The 13,472-nt window shown below is 49.5% G+C and overlaps 1 protein-coding gene across 6 annotated transcripts in view; it reads left to right on the top strand.

Annotated features, from left to right (window-relative positions):
• The window catches only part of ADGRB2 (adhesion G protein-coupled receptor B2), a 1,127,991-nt gene that overhangs the window by 928,663 nt on the left and 185,856 nt on the right, over positions 1-13,472 (top strand). The gene's annotated exons all lie outside the window — the stretch shown is intronic.

Below are 13,472 nucleotides of genomic sequence, written 5' to 3'. Positions count from 1 at the left end.
ACATAATTGTGTTATAACTGGTAACCCTATATCCAGCTTCACAACTGTCCCTTTCGTGATTGATCACTGCCCACTGCTTTCTAACTATTTTCTTGAACTGCATCCAAACTACCTCTCAAGCATGGCATCCCCAAATACCAATACTTCGATTACACTCAGTTTTATAGGAATGTAAAGTACACTAACGAACACCAAACAATGAACTCCTCCTTCAATGAGATACAGAATAGATGACTTAAATGCTGCTACATTTAAACCTATAAAAACTATTTTTTTCCTTTCCCCAAATCAATATTTTACTCTTCTCTCCAAATGTAATAGTCATATGATCACACTACTTCTCTATCCTAAACTTGTCACTAATTCCAAATTTCTCAACCACACACTTGATGCTTAAGCTAGACACACTTGTTAAGACTGTGAATAGGAACACCAATTATCAGCTGCAAACCTATGGAACATGACAGTCCTTAAGAACTAACCCAAAGCTGACAGCACAGGTTAAGGTTGTCTCTTAATGAAATTACAGTATCCCCCTTCTCTCTGTACTTCCTCAACATCAGTTTCAAAGTTGCCTTGTCATGATGGTTTGGGCCAATGATACGTTCAAATATGTCACCCTTTAAATGGTTACGACTTGAAGCACACAGCTTGCTTCTGATGGATACCACTGATTCCTCACTTTGTGAATCCACCCCGCCCCCAGGCAATTGTTGATTTTTCTCAGCAATTTCCCTTGCACACAGACTCCTCATGAGGTCCTTCCCGTCCCCGAAGTGACATTGGGGACACCACATAATTGCCACTGCAGTGCATCAACGTTGGCTCCTTTCTTTCCGTGCCTTCTAAGGTGGATCCAGAGTTTGCTCCCTAATCTCTGTCACCTGATAGAAAGTTTTTTCAATATTTTTTACAGTATGCAAGGGACATGCCTCCCCTTAAAGCAACAGGGTTTAAATCCAACAAGGAAAGCGGCATACAGATGTCAGTGATGGACCCTCACATGGTCTGTCTCTGGTGTTGTGCAGTGACTGCGCTTGAATAATTCAAAAGTCCATCTGCGATTGCAAGGGCAAACTGTCACCGAGCATTGTAGGAAGGACTGATCCCCTTCACAGTTTTGGATGCGGACATGTTCTCGCTCCTAAGGCCATTCCCAAGAGAGATCGTCTTCACATTCAAAGTCTTCGGATATGTCCAAGAAAAAGAAACATAAGAAGTTCAAACATGACACCCCTTCTCACCACTCTCAGCGAGAGAGGTCATGCGGACATCAGGTTTCCAAGCAGAGATCCCCCTGGCACACCTTGTGGCCCCATGGATCAGTGGGGACCTACAGTTAGATTGCCACCAGTGGATTCTTCCCGATGCCAGTGGTGCCTCTCCACACCATTTCAGGGTCTGCCCTGTCTCTGGGGCCAACGTCTATGCTGACATTATACAGCACTGATACCAAATCTGGTTCACATAGATCTACACTGGCAGCAATGCCACTGATGCCAGAAGAGAAACGAATTGTTCTTTTGGACTCTGAAGCGAAACCACCGCAACCTCCAATCAACATCAATCAGAATCTGATATCTTGCCAGTGGTTCCTCCCTGGCTATTTCAGGCAATCTTGCAGATGCAGCAAAATATATTTCAAGGTCGTGCGTGGACACCAAAGACTGCTTGGGAAGGGCAGTTAGTATCAGTGTGGTGCTTCTGTGACGCGTTTGGGTTCGCTCCACTGTATTTTCAATGGAAAATCAGTTGGAGGACAGATGTTTTTTCACGTCCGTGGGTGGCAAACATAACATCGGACAGATGGATGCTCCAAATCATTAAACTCAGTTATGCCCTGCTCTTCATTACCACCCCTCAAAGCATGCCACCTACAGTGCAACAGCTTCTGGAGGACCACTTGTTCACTACTACTCCCAGTGCTCTGTTGTCAAAGAGGGACCGAGGCCTCCATCACATTCTAGATCTCCAGCCTCAGAAAGTATTCCTCAGGAAAGACAAGTTCAAAATAGATGGTGGTATTGGATTTGCAGGATGCCAATTCCTACATTTCCATTTAGCAAACTCACAGATACTATCTGCGGTTCCAGTTAGGCCGTTAGCATTTTCAGTTGCCATCTTTGGTCTTAGCAGCGGCTCATAGGTGTTCTCAAAATTATCATGATGATGGCTGTCCATCTCCAGAGTTTAGAAATTCCTGCCTGCCGGCACTTTGGTAACTGGTTGTTGAAGGTGAGTTCGCTCTAAATAGTCAAAAACCACCTCCAGAAAATGGCCAATCTGTTGATATCTCAAGGATTTTCCATCAAGTTGTTGAAGTCACAACTAACTTCTTCACAGAGGCTCCCTTTTATTGGATCCATCCTGTACACTGTGCCTTTCAAGTCCCCGAAGCCCTCCTCATTGAGTGCAGGGTATTTAGGTTATGATCCTGTTCTTTCAAACCTTGACCTAGGTGTCAGTTAGAGTGGCTCTGAGGCTTCTGGCCAACCCCATTCTGCTACTGGACCATGTCAGGTGGCACATTCATGCTTTACAGTGTGATCTAAGGTCTCAGTGGGCTCAGCAACAAGGGAACTTTCCCTGATTGTAAAACACCTGTCAGGATCTTTAAGTGCTAGGGCGGACAAACTTAGTCGTTGCTGCCTACTGTATTATGAATGGTGGCTGCACTCAGAGGTGGCACAGAGCATCTTCCAGTAACGGGGAGAACCCTGGATCAATCTTTTCACCACCGCAGTGTCCAAAATGTTGTGCGTTAGAGTTCCCAATGCAGTTCTTTCCTGGGGATGACATTCCACTGAATTGAAGCTTTGGTCTCCTGCAAATCTTTCTGCCTCTAGCTTTCATGCCCAAAGTTCTGAAGAAGATCAGGAAGGAGCAGGCCTAAGTCATCCCAGTGGCTCCAGATTAGGCCAGGAGACTGTGGCATCCAGAGCTTCTAGCCCTGAGCATCTGTCCTCCGATTCAACTGGCTCTTCGGGAGGACCTTCTATTGCAACAAGGTAGTGTACTTCATCTGAGCCTACACAACTTACACCTCCTTGCTTGGAGGTTGAGGGGTGACTGTAGACGGCCTTTGCGCTCCCTTCTGAAGTTATGAATGTGATTTTGCAAGTCAGGTGTTCCTCTTCTAAGACTATCTATGCAGGGTGCTGAGAGAGGTTTTTTGTTTGGTGATCTTTTTGATGTGCACCAAATTTACGCCAATCCACTGTTGTCCTCTAAGGTTGATCACAGTAACAACAGAGTTCCTTGTAGCGATCACATCAGCTCGTTGCATCAGCCAACTACAAATACTTAATATCCAGCAACCGTACACAACCTTTTTTCTCAGACAAATTAGTGCTAAGGACCAAGGCAGCGGTCCTCCCAAACGTTTGTGATGCCTGTCCACATTGGACTGTCTATTACCTTGGTGACAATCTTTGCTCCTCCACACCCCTCCAGAGAGAACGAGAGATTATGTCACCTAGGTCTTAAGAAAACTCTTGTTGATCGCATTAAAGATCACTGAGTAGACAATCAGCTGTTTGGGTTTCTGTGGGGCAAAGCAGTGAAGAGCAGTGCCGAAGCAGACCTCCTCCAGACAGATTGTTCTTTATATAAAGAACTACTGTGGTTTGGCCAAGCAACAGCACCCGGAAGGCCTACGGGCTATGTCCACCAGAGCCAAATCTGCTACCATCAAACTGGTGTGTAGAGTACCATTTTTGGACTTCTGCAGGCTGCAACGTGGGCGCCAGTCCACATATTTTTGGAGCACCACTGCCTGGTAGCCAGCTATGACAGGAGTGACATTTTTTCCCATTTTATCCTACAGGATTTTCTGGTCTTGCCCATTCAACAGGCCATCTACCTGGAGAGGAACGTCTTTGGTACCTATTCACAAAGTGTGGAATCTGCGGTTAGAAGTATCCTTTAGAACATAGACATAGACCATGAAAATGTTTGTGAGTACCCATGCATTAGAAGAACAAGAAACCTTCTGTAATGTGTCTGGTGGATATTCCAACTGCAGATTCCTCATTGACCCACCCACCTCCCATATTTGTGAAATTAGCCCGCTGGTGCCTGATAAAAAGATTCCAACTTAGAGATCGGCACACTGGCAGAATCTGATTCCCAAGGGCTTTGCTTTCGACTTGGCAGGCAGATATCATAAAGATACTGATGTTGATGTGCGAAGGTGGTGGATATATGGTTGCTGTGACATCACTTATGGGGTAAAACTGACCCAACAGGGAGCTGCACGACACCACCTAGTGGGGTGAAAAAGGAAATTGCTGAGAAAAATCTCTGGATCCAGTCTGCCATCCTCGGCTATTCAAAACGTGAGGAAATTGTGATTAGTTGGAGTATCCACTAGAAAGAGCATTACCAAAGGGGAGTAACTTGTTCATCATGTATAAAGCTCCACACAACACTGTGACTCAGCTGACACAAAAGCTAACAGTCACTGGTTCAAGTAGGGGCTTAAGAAATATTTCTCTTATGACTAGAAATATCCAAGCTCAATAAAAAGGTCACCCTCAACCACTTTTTCTTTCAAAATTCTTCTAGGACTGAAAATATATTGTAACAAAGGAAGCCACATAGTCGGGTCATGTAGATATGATTGTAGGTTTATTAGTGACGTTATGTCTTCAGTTGTAGGTTGCAAGAAGGCGGTAGATTCCAATGTAATGCTTCACCATGAGTAGCATGCTTGCTGCTCAGCCCATTCACACCAACTGACACTCATCCAAAGACCAACACTCTAAGCATTCTGGCTGAGCAGCAGGGAAGAAAACTTCAATTGGGAAGATGCATTAAACCAAACAGTAGGGTACAACACATCGCCCCCCCCCTTATATAGAAAACAGAAAATAAATTAGACGTCAGCTGGTAAAATTCACAAGCAGTCCGTTCTACAATTTATACATTTCATTCCAGAGAAGTAAACAGAAAAAGTCAAACAGACAACCCAAAACTTATCTGCTCATCCATCAGGGAAAACTAACTACATATTCCCCTCCAGTACACTTTAGATCTCTTGGCTGTTCCAGGAACACAAAATGCCTTTACTGCTCACACTACGCGGAAAACTAACTCTATGTTCCCCGCACAACACAAATTCACTTAGGCAAGACTAGGAGCACAAACACTCTCTACTGACCACACAACGGGGAAAACAGGTTCCATGCTCCCCACACACCACAAATTCACTTAAGGAGGACCAGGTAGCTAATACTCTTGCTCTATTGCGATAATATGATATAATATAAATGTTAAGGTCATAAACACTCACTTCACCCTCATATTGCCTCGAGAAAGGACCAGGCGTAAAGCTCACACACACACTACACCCCTGCTGCATTCACACAGGACCGGGGATAATCCTACCCTCTACTGCATTCACAAAGGACCAGGCATAATCCTACCCTCTACTGCATTCACATAGGATCAGGGCTCAAACCTTCAACACACACGCTCCCTTCTGCATACAGAACAGGACCAGGAAGAGAATACAGCATGGCATTAATAACATATACTCTGGGGGGAGGAGCTTCGCGGGCAACCAAGATGGCCGCGTAAGCTCGGAGCTCCGTGGACCGTCCGACCCGCCTCATATATCCTGTTTGAAATCCTGATCCATGGTGGTGGTACCTAAGCATGAGCGGATTTTGCGGATTGGCAATCCGCGAATTTTGCGGATTTGCGGATTCGCAATCCGCAAAATCCGCGAATTCCCGCGAATTTGCGGATTTTTTTTTTTTGTGTTCGCCCGTGTTTCTGCCAGTTCGCGAGGGTTTTTACAATTTCGCAATTTGCGAACTTACCTGTCGGGTCGCAAGTTTTGCGAACTTGTTGTTTCTACGTGTCCAGCCTGTTTGGGACACTCTTCTTCATCACTGCCACTCTCTGTCACCACTGCCACTCTCTGACTACTCATGCCACCCTCTGGCCCACCCATGCCACCCTCTGTTTCATCACCACACCCTCTGGTTGTCCAGTGTACATTATTTTCGGCAAAGCAAAGCACACCTTCCCTGCCTCAAGTGACCTGAATTAATTTGGGGCTGATTAATGTGTCACAGAATATTTTTTTAGCTGGCACCTGCTTCCTTAGTGCGCCCTGATTAGTGATCTTTTGCACTTGCTAAGTGCTTTCATTGTTGCAAAATTAGTTACAACACCTGCCCTGCCCCAACTGACAATAATGAATTAGGGGCTGATTAATGGATTTTAACTTCCAGCCTGGCTCCTGCTTGTCTCCCTTAGCTGTAATTCAGGACCTTTGTGGCATATGTGTAACTATTCTGAGGTTCAGAGCAGGGTCACATAATAGTTTCAACTGGCAACTGAACTCTGGAGGGGCCCCTCAGGAAGCACTACAGGAAATGGCTACTAATGATGTGCCTGAACTTTTGAACCTGGTAAGTAGTTACTTTCAGTTTTGCTAAGATCGTATTTCTGCAATTTTGCACTTATTCGCGGGGCGCGAACTCACGCGAACAGTGCGAGCAGCGTGAGCAAAATCCGCTGCTCGCGGATTTGCGGATTTTGCGGGAAATTCGCAAATCTCGCGGATTGCGGATTTCCCGAAAATCCGCAAAATCCGCGAGCGTAACGGATTTTCCGCCCATGCTTAGTGGTACCTTATTGCTGGTGGTCCGCTGAAGCGGGAGCTGCCTTCCGCCTTCAAATCGGTGGTTCCAGTGCTGAGCTACGTCGAGCTGAACTCTGTGCCGTGACGGCGCCATTGTTCCTCCGGACTTCGCCACTTCGCATGATTGTAATGCGCAGCGGCTGCCTGCCGTCCCCACTGGCGAAGTGACAGTGTCTCCTGCTCGCGCTTTCTACAACCTGGTCTTGCTTATTCGGCCCTACCTCCCCGTCTCGCTGCGGACCCGGGCTTGGGTGGCGCTCTGCCTTTGTTCTCATCGGACCCATCATGGCGGGCAGAGGCGACCCCGACAGGGCATCGAACAAAGGTGGTCGAGGCAAGTCACAAACGCAACTGAACCGCATAGAGCGCTATGTTCAGCCGAAGACACCGCCAGCAACGGGGGCCACGGCTAAGGGCCCTCCATCGACGAGCTCGCCTGATGGGTCGGAGCCTACCCTCAGCGACATCATGGGTGCCATCACGAGCTTCCGGGCCGATATGCAGCAGCAGCATGAAACTTTGACTCATAAGGTTGACTCAATGGCTGTTGATATTACTCTTATAAGGGCCGATTTGGGCAAGACCAATGAGAGTGTGAAGACACTAGATATTAAAACCTCCAGCCTAACCTCCGACGTCTCGGACCTACAGACTGAGGTCCGTAACCTGCGGATGACTACGGACCTATTCTCGAGGAGACTGGAGGACTTTGAGGGGCGAGCCAGGCGGCAAAACGTCCGCATAGTCGGTGTACCGGAGGGCTCCGAGGAAGCAGCGACGGACCTATTTGTGGAGGAACTGATCCAAACCCATTTAGCACCCACTGGACTGAGTAACTTTTTCTTGGTGGAGCGTGCCCACCGGGTACCGGGCGGCCCGCCGAAGTCAGGCGTGGCGCCACGACCGATTGTGGCGCGCCTCCTCAACTTCAGGGATCGGGACCACTCCACTACCAGAATGCGGAGGTGCACTTTTATCCTGACTTCACGAGGACAGTGCAGCGTCAACGTCAGAGCTATGCGGGAGTGAAGCGGCGACTCAGAGAAATGGGCTATAAGTACTCTATGATGTTCCCTGCCAAACTCCGTGTTGAACATAAGGGACGGGCCCTGTTCTTTGACTTCCCTGACAACGTGAGTGAATGGTTGGACACTGTATCTCCTCAGCAGGACGAGCAAGAGGACCAAGATGGTGGTGCTTCTGGTGGTCCGGATCAGTGAGACTGTAAGGTTGGCTTACGGCACCCCCGCTTCAAGTGACTGCCGGTGCTGGTATTCGTAATCTAACTTGACTCTCCTGGCGCTTACATGGTGGGTGGCGGGACGTGTTCATGGAGATTCCTTACTCCTCTGGGGACTTTTCGTAGACTAGTTAATGGGGCGACAGGCACACTGCTGGTTGGGGGGGCTTTTTAGTCTGATGCAGGGGTGCAGGGTGGGGGGTATGTTCGAGCGAGTTTTCTTGTTTGCTGGTTTTTTCCTTCTTCTTTCTATTTGGCAATGGGTCATGTATGCTGTTGAACTTTACTTGATGTCGGTGTCTGCTGGGACTGGGTGGGGCGGGCTGCGGGGTGATGGGGGGTAAGAAACTAAGAGTTCTCAGTTGGAACGTTAATGGGTTGGGAGACCGGGTCAAAAGAGGGGTGGTAATCCAATTGATTAAACGACACATGCCTGATATTGTCCTCCTTCAAGAGACACATTTGGTGGGTAACTCGTGTAAAGCTCTTAATCGCAAAGGCTACAAGATGGTGGCCCACTCCAGGTTCTCTTCCGGATCTCGGGGGGCGGGTATCCTGGTGCGTGCGTCCCTTCCCCTAGAGATAGACGTCACTGTGATTGATGAAAGGGGGCGCTACGCAGCTGTGGCGGGGAGATGGGAAGGGCGTTCCCTTTCGTTACTCTCGGTGTATGTCCCCCCAGGATTGCAGTCCAGTACCTTTCAGGACCTTGGTGGTGCCATTTTGTCTATGCCGGTTGGTCTGTTGATAGTGGGCGGGTGATTTTAACTCAGTCTGTTCTGGTTCCCTTGACCGTCAGCCGCCCCGAGACCTCCGTAGCTCCCAACAGTGGCTGCCTTCCTTTCTCGAGTCAATGGGCCTGGTGGATGGCTGGCGTCTTCTCCATCCGACGCTTCGCCACTTTTCCTTCCTCTCGGGTGCACACGGTAGTCTCTCCCGTATCGATTATGTCCTCACACTGGCGGCGCACGCGCCGGCCGTGTCTGAGGCCCGATTTCTGGTGCGGGGCATCTCTGATCATTCCCCCTTGTGGGTCTCCTTCGATTTTGACGTGGTCCTGTTGGGACGGCCAGCGGCGATTAACCCGTGGTACTTCCGCAACTTTAAAACTCGCTCCCTCCTGGCCAAAGCCATAGACCTCTATTTTGCGGAAAACGTGGGATCGGTTGGCTCGGCCGTCACCCTATGGGAGGCCTTTAAAACTGTGCTTAGAGGCGAGGCTCTTGCGCTCATTGCAGAGGCCCGAAGGACTAGGGATGCCGATCTGCTGCGCATCGAGGAAGAGGTCTTGTGTCTTGAGTCCCAACTGGGACCCGAGCCTGACCCTTCGGTTTTACATGCCCTTTCACTGAAGCAAGCGGAATATCATGACCTAGCGACGAATGCCGCACTGATTCTGGCTAAGGAACAGCAGGGCTGTATCTACGATGTAGGCGATAAAGCCGGGAAGCTGCTGGCCTGGTTAGATAGGAAGGAGATGGCCAGCCGCGTGGTTCCTGAAATTCTGGGTGATGACGGTGTTGTCCTCACGGACCCGAGAGCCATTGTCGAATCCTTTGCTGGTTACTTCCGGGGGGTCTATGCGTCTAATTCGGACCTCTCCGAGGCTGATTCAACGGCTTTCCTTTCGGCAATTGATCTTCCCTGCCTTTCTGAGGAGGACTGTGCCGACTTGGATAGAGAGATAACTGCTGATGAGATCGCCCTGGCGATCCGCTCACTACGTACCGGTAAGGCCTCTGGTCCTAATGGCATCTCGGTCGAGTTATATAAAATTCGGCCAGATGCGGTATCCCCGCACCTGCGAACAATGTTCTTAGAATCATTTGAGGCGGGCCGTCTTCCCCTGGATCAAAGACTGGCCACTATTGTGGTCATCCATAAGGAGGGTAAACCGCGGGACGTTTGCCGGTCGTATCGTCCTATTTCTCTCCTTAATGTGGAGCCCAAGATTCTTGCCAAACTACTCGCCAATCGACTGATTGGAGTCATTGGCGACTTGGTGCATCCCGACCAGTCGGGCTTCATCCCCCACCGCAATACTGCCCTGAACCTGCGCCGACTTCACGGCGTTATGGCTAGAGCCCACACTCTCGCAGAGCCGGCGATACTTGCGTCCCTCGATGCCACAATGGCCTTTGACTCCCTCGAGTGGACCTACCTCTGGGCAGTGCTGTCGAAGCTCGGCTTTGGGCCGGTTTTTGTGAACTGGGTGAAGCTACTATACGCCGAGCCGTTGGCCAATGTCACAGTCAATGGCCGCTTATCGGCATCGTTTCCCCTTCATCGGGGTACCAGACAGGGTTGTCCCCTGTCGCCTCTCCTGTTCGCCTTGGCCCTTGAGCCACTCGCGGCCATACTGCGCACGCACCCCGATTTACGTGGTATCACCTGGGCCCCTGGCTTTGAAGACAGGATCTCCCTGTATGCGGATGATATCCTGCTTTACTTGACCTCCCCTTGTAGGTCCCTCATTGTGGCCTGTGACGTGCTCAAACTTTTTGGACGTTACTCCGGCCTGATTATAAACTGGGCCAAGTCTTCTCTGTACGTCCTCAAGGGGGATACTCCACGCCTCCCCGGAGGCTGTAATATTCAGATTGCCAGCCATGGCTTCAGGTACCTGGGCATTTACATCTCCGGGAACTCAAGGATGCGGTACGACCACAATTTACTCCCTCCTCTCCAGCGTCTACGGCGTGACGTTGATAGCTGGCGTAAACTCCCGCTTTCCCTCCTCGGCCGTGCGGCATTGTTTAAGATGGTGTCCCTGCCCAGGTTCTTGTACGCCTTGCAGAACGCCCAAGACCCGGTTCCGGCCCGCTACTTCCGGGAACTTGAGAGTCTCCAGCGGACCCTTCTTTGGGACGGTCGACCTCGCGTCGCTATCCATAAGCTCACGCTTCCATGGTACGACGGCGGCATCGCTCTTCCGGATGTACGTCGGTACTATTGGTCCTCCCAGCTTGCGGCCCTCAATCATGGGTTCTACGGTCCTGGGGATAGTCCCAGATATGCCATGGATAGATGGCTCCTGGGTGGCGGCAACTATTACCGGGCCCTGTACTCGAGATCCTTAGATCGGCGGATGTCCGGTCCGACAAGGACGGCGGTCCATATTTGGCGGGCGATTACCAAGGCACAGGGTTGGCAGGGTAGACTGACCAGATTAACCCCTCATTCTGGGTAAGCTGTGGCACACCAAGGGCTTTGATAAATGGGACCTTATCGGCATAACCAGGGTGGAGCACATGCTTTCCAGGGGCATTGTTAAGACCTTCCCTCAGCTGCGAACCGAATACCAGTTGGGTGACACAGAGTTTTTCCGCTACGCCCAGCTGAAACATGCACTGCTCTCGGCCATGCCACCGGACGGTGATATCCCAGAGAGCTCCCCATTGGAGGACAGAATACTAGATGGGCACATGCCAGATAGCGCAATCTCCCTTTCTTACAAGAAACTAATTAATGTTCGTACAGATCTTCTCCTTGGCTTGCGTGACCAGTGGGTGGCGGATGGTCTGGAAATTGACGACGAGGACTGGCAGAGTGCGGTTTCCTCCCCTAAGGAGGTTGCAATCTCCTCTCGCCTCCGTCTAGTGCAGTTCAAGATTTTGCACCGGGTGTATGTGACAGGTCCCCGTTTGGTGCGCCGGGGTTGCGGTGCTCTCGCCACCTTCCCCCACATCCTGTGGGAATGCCCCGTAATAGCCTCCTACTGGAGGAGGGTGCACCGGATCATGGGTGAAGTTACCGGAGTGGTCGTTCACGCAGAGGCTTGGCGGTGTCTCCTCAACGTATGGGAACCGTCTGACCACAACACAGCGCAGACTAGGTGGGTGACCCTGGGAAACATGGTGGCCAAGCGGGATATTGCTCAGAAGTGGGGAGCGGCCACGGCCCCCCTGGTGGTGCAATGGAAAGCCAATATGGATTGGTGTATGTTCCGGGGTTTATGTGGCAAGAGGGAGGCCCCAGACATGGAACAAAGTATGGGGGGCCTGGAATGCATATAGGGGGGACGTTTGTATACCACCGGAACCTGTTTCTTTAGATGAACATGTGTCGCCCTGACCTGTGACGCCAACTGTGCTGTGATGTACTGCCTTCTCCTGATTTCTTCTCCCCCCCCTCTTATCCTGTATGCTTCTCCTTTTTTGTTGCTTCCCTGCTCATCCTCCCCTACCTGTCCCTGACACCCTGACTACCATTGGACTCCATTGCCATCATTTCGCGCCCTAGGGCGTTCTTTTTGGTTTAGTTCTTCATATAAAACATAAAATTAACCTTCAACGATTATGTGTTGATACTTTTGCACTAATGCACTCCTGTATTTCATGCTGCCTTGCCTCCGGGATGTCAGGCTGAATAGCTGTGTGCTCTGTTTTAATAAAGGTTTTCAAAAAATAAAAAAAAATAAAAATAACATATACTCTGGAAACAATCCAAGAAACCCCCACTCCGGTGAGCAACCTCTCACCCAAACATCATACCCAGGACACCGCTCTCATGTATGTGCACACTTCTCAATGAACTGACATGAAGAAGTCCTAATGTTGCTGCATCTAACTGGTTCAACTGTTGCAAAAATTTCACCTCCGGTCCACTAACCGTCCTCACAGAATAAAGTTATAGCGCCTGCCAGCCGTGTTCTTAACTTACCGTCAACCAGATAACAAAACTTGCCACCAGGAATAGAACTGCCACAGTCAATCACCAGCTGTTAAATGTCCCACTTCACATTAAGTCAGGGTATTATATACACATGGGGCTCCTTTGCCTGCAACATTTGTGGAGGCACACGCACTTCCAAACTGTGCACCTACGATGACACACACTGCTTACTCTGACTACACGCGCTGTCTGACACACAGCTGGCTGTAAGCTGCTCACGGCTATGCTGGTCACATTCTAGTCTTCCATTGCTATGAGGTTGGCTTATATGCGATGTGGCTATACTCCCCGATGCTGCTCGCACTCTAGTCTTTTTTTCTTCTTGTGATGTCAGATGGGGTGCACAGTTGTCACTGTAGACTGTCCCAGCTGACATCACAGTGCTCGGCTCTCTCGTCTGCCCGAGGCCATGACCAATCCTCTCAAGAGAAACCTTCACGCTCCTCTGCTCGAGCAAAGCAGTCTTGTGGTGAATTCAAATGTTGCATCAAATGGCAACCTCACACTTCATTGGTAAGGGGACATGCGCACTGCACCAAATAGATACACGTGCTCCCGAACTTTCAGGAACAGTGGTTCTTGTGGTGGACAGAAATGTAAGGGGATTATGATATTTTATTGCGCAATCGCAATTGCTATGAATTATAGGGTTAATATGATGTCAGAAGGAGAAAGGACTGTACACAACACAGTATAGGGTAAAGACAACAGTCATTTATATTGTTATGGTATTGTGTCCCCAGTGAAAAAATGGAACCTATTAAAATTTGTGGCAATTAGTGAATCGGTCTCTTCATGAGAATTGTGATGATAGAGATTCCATTTTACCAGCCTTCCCTCAGTCCTCACTATATCACGCTCAAATGGAGTACTCCTTGATCCTCACTCTCTCCTTCTTTTTAT

This window comes from Lissotriton vulgaris, chromosome 2_1, assembly GCF_964263255.1.
Source record: "Lissotriton vulgaris chromosome 2_1, aLisVul1.2, whole genome shotgun sequence".
Taxonomy (NCBI): domain Eukaryota; kingdom Metazoa; phylum Chordata; class Amphibia; order Caudata; family Salamandridae; genus Lissotriton; species Lissotriton vulgaris.
Note: the sequence above shows the minus strand (reverse complement) of the source record. Positions and strands in the feature narration are given on the sequence as shown.